The sequence below is a fragment of the Prinia subflava genome, chromosome 3 (assembly GCF_021018805.1).
Source record: "Prinia subflava isolate CZ2003 ecotype Zambia chromosome 3, Cam_Psub_1.2, whole genome shotgun sequence".
Lineage (NCBI taxonomy): Eukaryota > Metazoa > Chordata > Aves > Passeriformes > Cisticolidae > Prinia > Prinia subflava.
Genome location: NC_086249.1, coordinates 43,784,892 through 43,796,522, shown reverse-complemented (window position 1 = coordinate 43,796,522; position 11,631 = coordinate 43,784,892).

The following is an 11,631-nucleotide window of genomic DNA, read 5'->3' as shown; positions in this document are numbered from 1 at the left end:
CTAGCTGTGGAATCTCAGAACTGTGCTCCATTCCCTCACAGAGACATACTTTCCAACACCTCCCTTCCACAGACATGGATGGAAAGATGTTAGACAAGGACTTCTGTCAGCACCACAGCATTGAAGGTCACATCGAGGATATTGTCACGGGTTGGCACTGGCTAGATGTTAATGCACTCATGAATATGTGGGTTTTTTTCCTAACAGCTACTGTGGGATGTGATCAGGAACAGAGCAGAGCAGGCTTAAATCTTGAAAACAAAAAAAACTACTAAAACTTTATTACATTACATAAGAACAGGGACAGAAATACTCTTAAACACACACAGAGACAGAAATAAAAACTTCTCAGGACATTTTTTCTCTTCTCCCAGTTTCCATCTCCTACACATTACTCTTCACAGACTAAACCTTTGGGTTTTAGATCAAACAATCACTACTCAAAAAAAACCAAACCAATCTTCAGTTCAGCAAGGGAGAGAGGAGTCTCTCTCGCACCACAGACTGTTCTCCAGAACACACAGGTCTACTCCTTATGTGTTCTCATGTCACCCGTGGCACCGCCCGGAGAAGTCTGCCAGGGTGACTCTCTCTTTTTCCTATGTCCAGCGCTCTCACCGCTGTCTCATAGGCCAAAACTACATACAGGGCTTTTTAAGGATACTTGCATGCCGAGCTCTCCCCTTTTTACCCAGGGGCCGGGGTTCCAGGAGCAGGTCTGCCCTGAGGGCAGAGGGCGCCACCTCACCCTCCCCCTCTCTTCTCTGCTCGCTCCACTCTTCAAGTGCCAATCACTGTAGCAAAAGCAGGGGCAGCTGTATCTACTCAAAAATGCAGTTTATGTTCAAAAGAGACTCAAGTTCAGTCTATGGCTGACATTATGCAAGAAAAGTCTAGCTCCGAAGGCTACTCCTCTCATTCTTTGCCCATCAGGTTCTTTCCAATCGTGCTTTATCACCTCGGTCCCAGGCCGCTTCTTTCTCTTTTTTTTCTAAAATCACCAGTCATGAGAATCAATGTCTAAGAAAAGTTTCTTTCTGCCAAGCAAGGGTTAACAGTTTCTATCTCCCAGCAGGGTGCGGGCTCAGGCACTCCCAGGCTCGGCAACCCCCACGTGGCTGGGCACCTTCTCCCGGAGTTTGGGGGGGAGGGGGGTGAGCACACACAGAAGGCACTTCCACAGTTTTCCACCCCTCCATCCTGGACGGGGCAGCTCAGTTCCAGTTCTGTCCCCTCTCTTCTCCCCCCCGGGGCTCCGGCTTACCTGAGCTCGACCACGTGTTTCCCCTCCCCCACCCAGCCTCGTGGCTGGGCAGGAGAAGGAGGCCTGAGACGTTTCTCTGCTGAAACTGGGATCTAAAAAGAGGCCGAACCCCCTTGGGGTCCTGCTTTTAACTCTTTGTGTCCTCAGAGGCGTGTCCAAACCTCCGAGTGACCAATCCAGGTGCTAGCAAAAAAGCTGATTACTGATTGGACTGCCCACATCCCCCTGGAAAAATTCACCTCCCCCGCAACCACGACAGATATTTAATTGTGAAGTGGGAAAGGAAGAGCTTTTTAGTAGACAGGCTTAGAACCCCACTGACAAAAGCTGGAGTGGATTTCTAATTCTGTACAAGTAGCCCCTTTCTTCTTGTGCCCAAGTGTAAATTCAAAGCAGCAGAAAAAGAAGCCCATCACTTAAAGAGATATATTATTACAAAATATCACTTGACCTGCTGGAACTCAAATGCCTCCAGAAAATCTGAGGCACGTGACTTCTACAGATTTTGCTTTGTAAAATGAAATTCAGATAAACACTTTGTCACACAACACCTGCCTTCTTTGAGGCTGCTTTCCATGTCCCAAGCCACCCTGCTGGAACTGGTCAGCTGACCCCTGAATATCAACAAAATCTCATGTAATAACATGACATATATGTATACATACAATGCAGCATTCCAAGAAACTACTTGTTTGGTCACTGTCATCCAGACTTGAATTATATGCATTTTCTGATTTGAGGCTCAAAATCCACCTTGCAGGTGCATACTTGGGATATTGGTTTCACTAAATCTCAGTGGTGATAGAAGCTGTTTAAGATACCACCTACTCGCCAAAAGTGTGCTGCCTATGACTTGGAAGAGAACAAATTCCTCTGTGGATGACTCAGAAGACCCACTTCTCTTCCCTGAATTTGAACGAAGTCCAGAGGGATACGTGTCACATCCTGGGTGTCTAAACTTCATCACGTGGACCGCTTGCCCATGAATCTTCTCCAAGAACCTCTGCTGCGTGGGAGGGAGGGAGGGAGGGAGGGAGGGAGATTTCCTTTCCAGCTGCAACAGCCACAGCAATAGCCCATCCCTTGTTCCCTGGGCAAGGCATTCAGGATCAGGGGAGCTCCTTTCTGTGCAAGGGGTTTTGCCAAGCTGCAATGCAGAGGAGGGAGGACTGGACTTCAGACATTTCTTGATTGAATGGAAAAAGCAAAGAAAGCCAAGTTGTAACTGAGAAGCCGTTCTAAAATTATTTCAAATAACAGTATGATGAATATTGTGGAAAGGTTTCCTCTTATAACCAGATCTGTACAAATAGTGAGAAAAGTGAAAAACAATCTCTCTTGTTATAGACTTAGTAAATATTCTGCTACTGAAGATGCTGTGGAAAGCTGAGAGGTCTTTTTTTTTCAAATAAAAATATAATAAGATATATAGGATTCATAGTCTTTTAGATTTCAGTAACATATGCAAAACAACAAAGACAACAGTCTTACAACTCTTCATATCTTCTTAGTACTGTGTAAATTTTACCTACCCTTTCAACAAAGCCATCAACCCTCTCAATGCCCAGCAAGATCAAACTTTAACCAGGCACCTGCTCTGTGGGAAGGTTGGCTTCCCTGTGTCCAGCCTTTTGCTTCCCTTACAAGGTGGATAGATGAGCCTGTGCTCTTTGGTCACGCACAGCAGAAGAGAAACTATAGCAGATAAACCACTCTATAGTTACTGGACAGTAAACCACTGCTATTTTTTTATTGGTTGGAGAAATATTCTGGAACCCAAACTTGGTTCCCTGAGCCATCTACTACACTTTCCACAACCATTGCAAAATTAGTCACAAGCTACACTATAAGCTTCCACCATTATCACCCATTAAAATTCTTCCTTACTTACAGAATGTTTAAACACGTGTTATTATATCATGGCTGATATAATCATGGTTGACAATGTGGGTGGGGAGGTGAATAAGGCTTTTTTGGTCCATTTACTTCTTCCACTGCCCAAAACTTTGCCAAAAACACAGGAAAGGAAGCAATCACTCAAACAATCCAATAAACATTTTCTTCATGTGGGTGATCTCACGATACTGCAACCACAGTAACTATAGTAGTTATTGAATGAAACTTTTCTTCCTCAGATAAATGGTCTTATCCCACAAGAAATGTTTATCTAGCAGAAGTAGGCAGTATGCTGGGGCAGTTACATTCACTGCAGTTTATAGGTAGCATTATAAGGGTCCTTGAGGAATAAAGAATTTTGAAGTATCTGCAGAGAATACTATCATGAGCCTGGACACAGCTTCCCTACCACCCATGTACAGTCCTCTTCTTTAATTATTACAAGAGACAGTGTGCAATGAGAATCACTTTGAAGGTGTCTGTCTTTCTCCATTAACTAAGGCAGGCAGATGCCCAGGTCTGCTTAGCTCCTTCACTTATGAGTGCTCAGAAGATGTCTATTATTAAGCAAATTTCATTCTCTCCAATACCTGTTCAGTAAGGTCACTGTTTACCTTGAGTACAAAATGGAGCTGCACACACATCTTCACTCAGAGAATGATTCCTTGCTTTCACAGACAGAAATCTTCTCTTCTTCTCTTTCAAATCCTCTTTCAGACAAGTCATTTTCTTTAAGTGTTCTCCAAATGCAGCCTACTCTATTATCTTGTGCTTGTCCTCTGGGCTGGTGATTCATGCCTCTCATTTTTATCTAGAAGTTAACACCATTTGGTTCTTTGGACAAAACCCACCTCTCTCATGTGTTCAGCACAGACTTGTGCAGAGGTACAATGGAAGGAGAAGGTGACACGGCCTTTGCTTATAGAAGTACAGATTGTCCTCTGCTCCAGCAGTGCCTTATACTCAGTATTCTCCAAACTTCAGCTGACTTTATGAGGACAAAATGCAGATGTTGGAACTCATAATAAGAAGTATTTTTGCTGGGCCTTCCTGACACCACCAAGAAAAGCAGTGGAGTTTTGAGGAAGATGAACAAATAGGGTAGAAACCCTAAAGATGAAATAAAGGAGGTCAAGGTGTGGCAGTTTTTTTAAAAAAGGACATTTGTATAATAAGTAATCTCCTTAGGGCCACAAGTCAAAATAAAGGACAGAAGGAGGAAGATAGAGGAATGGTATAAAGACAGTATAAAGAGCATTCCCTGCTTTTCTATCAACCACTCCATCCCTTTCTCACGTGCTCAAGAGCTTTCTTATCCTCTGCAACCAACATTTGAACTAAAGACTCATACATAGAGCAAAAAAAGAGTTGCAGATTTTGAAGACTACTGAGCATCTGCATTGTCTGTGGACAGTAAGCACGGAACATCCAATCAGTTTTATGTGGGAACACAAACCCAGATGTAGACACCTAACTTTAAATGGATGAGACTGAAAGTGATTGTCTAAATGTAGGATGAGATTTTATTTGATAAATCCCAGATGAGTAAACTTGGCATCTTTATCATTACTCCATGAACAGAATTGCTGAAGAGTATTTATGGGAGGAACTTCTGGACAAGCTGAAATAACTTGTAAAACTTATTTTCACATCCCTTAAGCAAAGGCAAGTGCTTAAAATTATCTATTTGACTTTTTCCTTTGGCAGACTTGGAATAAAATATTTATAAGTTTTTAGACCTTTTTAGTCTTAAGAAAAACTTAAGACTTTTTGTGGTCTTCATATCTATAACATTATCATGGAAAATATCTGGAAAAGAACTATTTATGAGATCAGTCCTACAAATACAGAATGCTGTTAATAGCACATAGCAGTACCATTTTCTGAACAGATAAAAGTAATGAATAGTGTTGCCTTAGAGTTAAGATCAATGTTGCATTTTCAGACAATGAACATTAACTGTTCCATTGGTTTCATGAAGCTCTGTTTTGTCCAGAATCCATATCTAAACCGTTTCATGGAAGTCACACACCATTTCTTTGAGTATAAACAACATTCCTCAGACAGGGACATGCTGATCAGCTTCCTTACATATCAAGTTAAAGAGAGATGAAGAATTTATTCCCTATTCTCCATGGAGTGGCATTTTTTTTACATGCTGCCATGCTGTGATGAGTACTTTATGATGCGTAGCAGACTGGCTTTAATACCACTTGATCCTTCATAAATTAAGAGGCAAGAGGCAGCAGCCTATCATGTAACTCCATTACTGGGAATTGGATTAAGAGAGTCTTGCACATGTTATTGTCCTTCTTTTAACTGCTACTTGTTAGGTGCCTTGAGAATAGCTTTTGAAAACGTTTTCCCAAGTCATCTTTTCCCCAGTCACGCCCATCTGGGCTCTCTGAAAGGATCTATTTGCCACTGAGCTTCATGGGCTCAAGTCTGGGGGGAAATCCAGCAATTAGAAGAGAAAAGGAGTAAGTTTAGAAAGAAACTTTTCTACTTCATGTCCATCAGCATTACAAAACCTGATCCTGACTAGTAAATTAAATGCTTTTATTTGCATCATTATTTCTAAGTTCACCTGTAAAGATATTGCCTGTTATAGTCTGGCAGTGTCTGCTTTCACAGGAGATATGTTACAGTAGGTATGGTAGTGGGCACAATTACAGTCAGACCTTTCCCTCTCGTCTTTGAGAGTTGGTGTGTTTTAAAAGCTTGAATGCAGTTTTCATTCTCCTGGGCTGTGGAGGCTTCCTATGGGTTCTGGAGGCTTCCTATGGGTTCTGGGGCTTTCTGTGACAGCAGACCCCTCCCAGCCTGGGTCACACAGCTCCTGCACACCCGGCACACCAGCCACGTGAAACTTTATAGGAACCAGTAAAATAAGTGGTAAGCAAGGAAATGAGAGTTTAGCCCCCCTCCTCCCCTCTGCCACAACAGAGGAGCCAGACTGATGCTGTTATTGCAGCTGTGGCCCAAGGGAAACCAGGCAGAGGGCCAATGGGACCAGCAGGGCGGTGCAGAGCCAGGCCAAATCCTGTAGCACGATGGAGAGAGGACACATTTCAATCTTACTGTCATGAACAGGGCCTTCTTCTTCCTGAAAGACAGAACATTTAAATACAGATGGGTTTCCTTTCACTTTGATTTGTGCATCAAAGAGGTTGGAGCTGAGAAGTGCAATCAGCAGCTTTGATAGTTGGATGTTGCCTCTGATGTGTTTCCTAGGGTGATCTGTGTACAGGATGACACCTATAAATCACTGGAGCACAGCTCCAGGCAGCAGCACTGCCAGTCACTGGTGTGCAGGTTTTGGCAAATTCAAGTTTTGCTACACCAAAACCCCTGACTGAGGCATATCAGAGCTGAGGACAGCAGCCATTGGATGCTCCATCACCTACACAGTGCAGAGTTCCACGGGAAGTGAAATCACAGTGTAACTGCTACCATGACAGCTTTCTTGCTTCATTAGGATTTTTTTCCTCACCATTAGCTATGTGATGCCCCTAGAATGCTGCGAGAATGTGTAGTAATCATAAAATCAGCCACATTTTCTCATACTGCTGGACAATAAGAAGGGGGATGAGTTCTGATCCACTTTGCACTCCTATGATCCCTGCCCTTGCAACATATCAAAGTTGCATCTGGAGATAAATCACAGAAGTGTCATTAGAAGTGTGTCCTGTCCTTATGCTTTTCTTAAACATCTGCTTCTGGCTACTAGATGAGATAGATGATGGGCTAGATGGATCTTGGATATGACCTAACACAACTATTCCAATAGTCTCTAATAAAAGAAGATTGCAGAGCAGCCAGGGAATCCAGGAGGCACTGCAGTTTGAAGGAGAGGCACTCATGTGCTTCAGCGATGGGCAGCCATCCAAAACACTAAGGTAGATGGAAGGCAATAAACTCTCAAGATAAGCAGATGGCTTTCAGGCTACAGAATGAGTTTACAACCAACACTAATGGTCTTAAGCTTTTTTATGAACTTCTTGCAAAATTCCAGAGCCAGTTATTACATGTCTGAGCTTCTTAAACATCAAAGATATTTTTTAAAGTTGATTTACACAAGCAAAAAAAACTTACATAATTTTCAGTTAAAACTTGCAGACCACAGAAATAGCATCCAAATTTCTTTCCTAATAATCCTTTCTGGCTAATGGGTTTTTGGGCTAAGTTTCTGCCCTTATACTTTTATTTGGCCCAGTTACAATTCTGCAAATCTTTCAGTGAAGTTTGAGAACAGCAGCTGAAGTAAAATTGAATCTGGGCTGCTGGGGTCCTGTCCTCTACCTTGGAGGAGCCATGCATTGCCAACCATGTTGTTCTCTTTTGTCTTGCTGGTGGAATTGGTGCAAAGAGAAGTTGAGTCTGTCCAGGAATTTAATGTGTCTGAGGATGAACCACTTCTTTCTTTTGCTAGGCTGGCTTTCAGTCAGATCAGCTCCTTCAAATTCTCCACACAGTGTGGAGATGAGGACGTGCACATGCACAGTCAGGGGTGGGAGAGAAGGGCAGACGTGCATCCTCCCTTTAGCTGAGTGTTTGCTGCTGAGTGGCTCTGAAGGAGCACAAGAATGAGAACTCCTTGCTCTGTGGATCACTGGATGATGCAGCTTGCAGGTTTAGTTGAGACCTTTAATATGATCCGTAAACTCTCAGAAAATACCACCTTGATACAAATGGATGAACCAGAAAACTGGGAAATTTTACATTCTTTCAATGATTTACCAGCTCTGATAAGACATTAAAAAGCTGCCTGGCCCATATTTTGGGGCAGAGTGTTTCTATTTAAGTCCCAATGACTTTTTTCCTAGGGTTCTTGTACAAGACTTTGCTTTCGTTCCTTGACAGGTTTTGGTAGAACCATTGAATGCTTTGGGTTGGAAAGGACCTCAAAGATCATTTAGTTCCAACCCCTCTGCTATGGGCAAGGAAAACTTCCGCTGCACCAGGTTGCCCAAAGCCCCATCCAAGCTAGCCCTGAACATTTCATTATTGCCTTCTAATATTCTCAGCACAGGCAGAGGCCACATATTCAAGGCTGCTCTCAACATGGGAAAAGGGGTATGGCAGCCACAGCCTCAGTCTAACAAGGGAGGGTAAGGGAAGGCTGCACAAAGCCACTGGACACATGAGCTCCTACCCCAGCCAGAGCAAGTGGAACTTTGACATCTCCCTCTACACCAGTAAATCTACTCCTGCTTACAGATCTCAGGAGTGAAGCAGAATCAAATATCTTCTAGCAAAAAATTGCTTACATTTTATTTCAGTGATCCACTTCAGTGTGTTTACCATTGTTTAGATTATGCATAAACCAGACATTCTTGATGTTGGTTTGATATATCAGTGGCTTAAATTCACAGCTACTGGATGAAAAGTTTTAGTAAAAACATTTAAAGCTAGTAGAACCATGTGACTGCCAATCTTATGATTAAAAAATTGTATCACAGGTAATTCAAAACTTTTTTTTTAAATGTGGTAGAACAATTAGGAAATAAAATCTCCCTTGGAGATCCAACAGTGTTTTAAATGTAACTGCTTTCCAGAGTAAAAATTTTTACTGTCATGACCAGCTGCAAAGGAAAAAAACCCTGAAGATCATTTTCAATTTCAGAAGAGTCTACATGTAAAAGCAGCTGTAATATTTACTGCTGCTACCATAGGGGCTTAATCTTTCCTCTTTGAACATCAATGAGTACAGGATTGGTCCTGGAAAATAAGTGTTTTCTCTGCCTTGTAAAGCACACTATTTCATGAAGAAAACTTCATTTAATAGGAGTTGTCATGGTTACCAATATAGGAATACCTTTCTGAATATAATAATCATTCACTGAGTGTATGTGAAGGGTTGAGGACACTCAGCAGAAGCCAGAACTGTCTCACTGACCTCATAAAAGTGATAGCGAGTCCACTGTCTCCTTTCCTGGTATACTTTTCACACATGTGGCACCCCATGACACTGGCTAGCACTTCTTTAAATGTGTCAACTGAAACACTTCCACTGTGCTTCAGTGGATGTGTGCCAGTACACTCTTAGCACTTCCATCAACAGAGAAACAAGGCAAACACTCAAGCATCACCAGACATACTCTGGCTCAAGCATTGCCAGGGCTAAGAGAACCTGGAAATGTGCAAATTTTTAGGCCCCTATCGATCCACTGATATCTTGAAAGCACCTCTCTAGTCCTAGAGAAGGTGGAGATGGCTTTGTTGGGATTGTGCTGGTGCTCTCTGTTCTTGCAGAACACCAAAGAAGAGGTGCAGAGTAAGACCACCAGCACGTGACCAGAAAAAGTGGAATTCAAGTGCATGACCTCCACCTACCTTCACACAAGCGTGGCACGCAGCCCCTGTACACCAAGCCTTCCACCTTCAGGGCTGCCCAAACTGGTGCTAAGACCTTCTAAGTTCCCTCACACCAGTAAGGGCTGGGTCAGAGTTTGCAGCAAAGGTTCACCTCTCATGCTTTACCTAGGATGTCAGGACTGGTCAGTGCACTCACAGAGCTCGAGGACTGATTCAGCATTGCCTGGCACAGAGCCACTGCCCTTAAGTCTGGTTCTGGGTGTTAATCCTGGCACCTAGACACAGCAAACCACTGATTATATCCACTGGAAGGATCTGCCTGAATGGGATTGTTGCAATGTGAGGGTGAGATTAATTCCTAATGTCCATAATACAGAGTCACCTTGATTTTACTTCCACTGGGAAGGACTTTTCATCACCCACATTGGTCAAGCCTCCAACCAGAAGCCTGAACAGTAATGGGGTGCAGCTCCACTTCCCCTTGTACTCCCACAGAGTTCTGGGCTTCAGGATGATACTGAAAAGGATTCCAAACAGTCCAGTTTTTATAGCAGTTGTTACTGAGTGATAGAAGTTTTCCATAAAAACATTAATATACTAGAATTCAAGTTAAAAAGAGCAATTTGCTTATAAAATGAGTATTTGTTGTACTGTACCATGAACTTGGGTCGGAGTGTGTGTGCTACAGTTTTCAAATGAAACTTAAAAGAGTGAGACCAGGGAACCAAGCTCCCTTAAACTTCATTGGAAACCCTCGCCTTGGTACTTTGAAGAAACAGCTTTTTATTACATAGCTGTATTTTACCTCAAAATTGTAGAATTTTAGGAGGTTGGGTGTCTGGCTTGAGACCTACCACAAATGAAACTGACCTTATCATAACCTTTAAAAATCCAAACAACCCAACAGTCTATGTGAGAAACTGCCACAACTATTTTGGCAACATTTACCAGTCTAAAAGTCAGTCCTTTAGGGCTGACCTAGCATGAAGAGTGAACCACATGCCAAGCCATAATTTTCCTCCTCCTTCCAAAACTGCAATTGTCTCATTTTTTTTAAACCACAGCCGAGTGTCTTAAGTCCAGCAGTGAATGTTAACAAAGCCTTGACCTGCAGAGAGCTAATTTCCATGGGGACCATTAAAGGAGAAAAACTTTTCTCTAAATGCCAGATTCTGTAAACTGAGAAGTTCATCACTGCAATACCTAGAGTGGAAAGTGCCAGGAATGGAATCCAGAACCCCTTGTTAGAGGGTGAGATTCTGCCTCCAGAGTCAGGTAGCAGAGGGTGGAGACAGAGCAATTTGAAAGGTTTTAGTTGGGAATGAAAAATCCCGTCCTTTAGCATCTTTGTTATTTCTTTGTCTGTGGTAGTGAATACTCTGCTAAGCTATGTTCTTGGTCTGTCTCTCAAAAGCTAAGAGGACTCTTGAATTTATAGCATAATGACAGAAGGAACTGCAGTGGCATCTGTTCCCTTTTGTTTTGGAATTGCACAGAAAAAGGGAGAGATCACAAATCCTGCATGAAAAGAAAACAATTGAGTGCTTTTCCCCCAGCAGAACACCCCTATCACCAGGATTTCAGTTACAGGAAAAGGAACACATTTTTCTCCTGTCTCCCTACCCTGCTACACTCTTTGGTTCACATTCTATCCTTCCGGCTGGTGCAGGGAAGATGATACCCCAGCAGACACAACTCAGGGAGCAGAAAAGATATTGAAATTTGAATCCAAGTGTGGATTCATCAGGGAAATGGATGCTTTCCCTTCCCCTTCTTTTAGTCCCTGTATGATCCGACGTGGTTCATCTTTCAGCTTTCCGACCGGCCTTTCCTCAGCTGGAGGCTGCAGCTATTGCTGTCCTGCACCGCGCTCTTGGTTACTGAGACCATGGTGTGATGAGGGAGGATCTGCTGCCTGCCTTTGCTTCTGCGAGGACAGAGGTTAGAGCAGGTGGAGGTTGTAGTTAGGTGCTGCTTAACTTTGCTGATACAAGCTAAAATGCTTAACCTTGGGCAGTTTGCACATCCAGCCCCAGATACATTGGAAGTTTCCTTTGGAAGGTGGACACCTCCTAATTACCCACTGTGTAGGATTTACCATGATAATAGATTTGAACACAGTCATAAAAATTGGTTTTACATCCTCTTTTTAG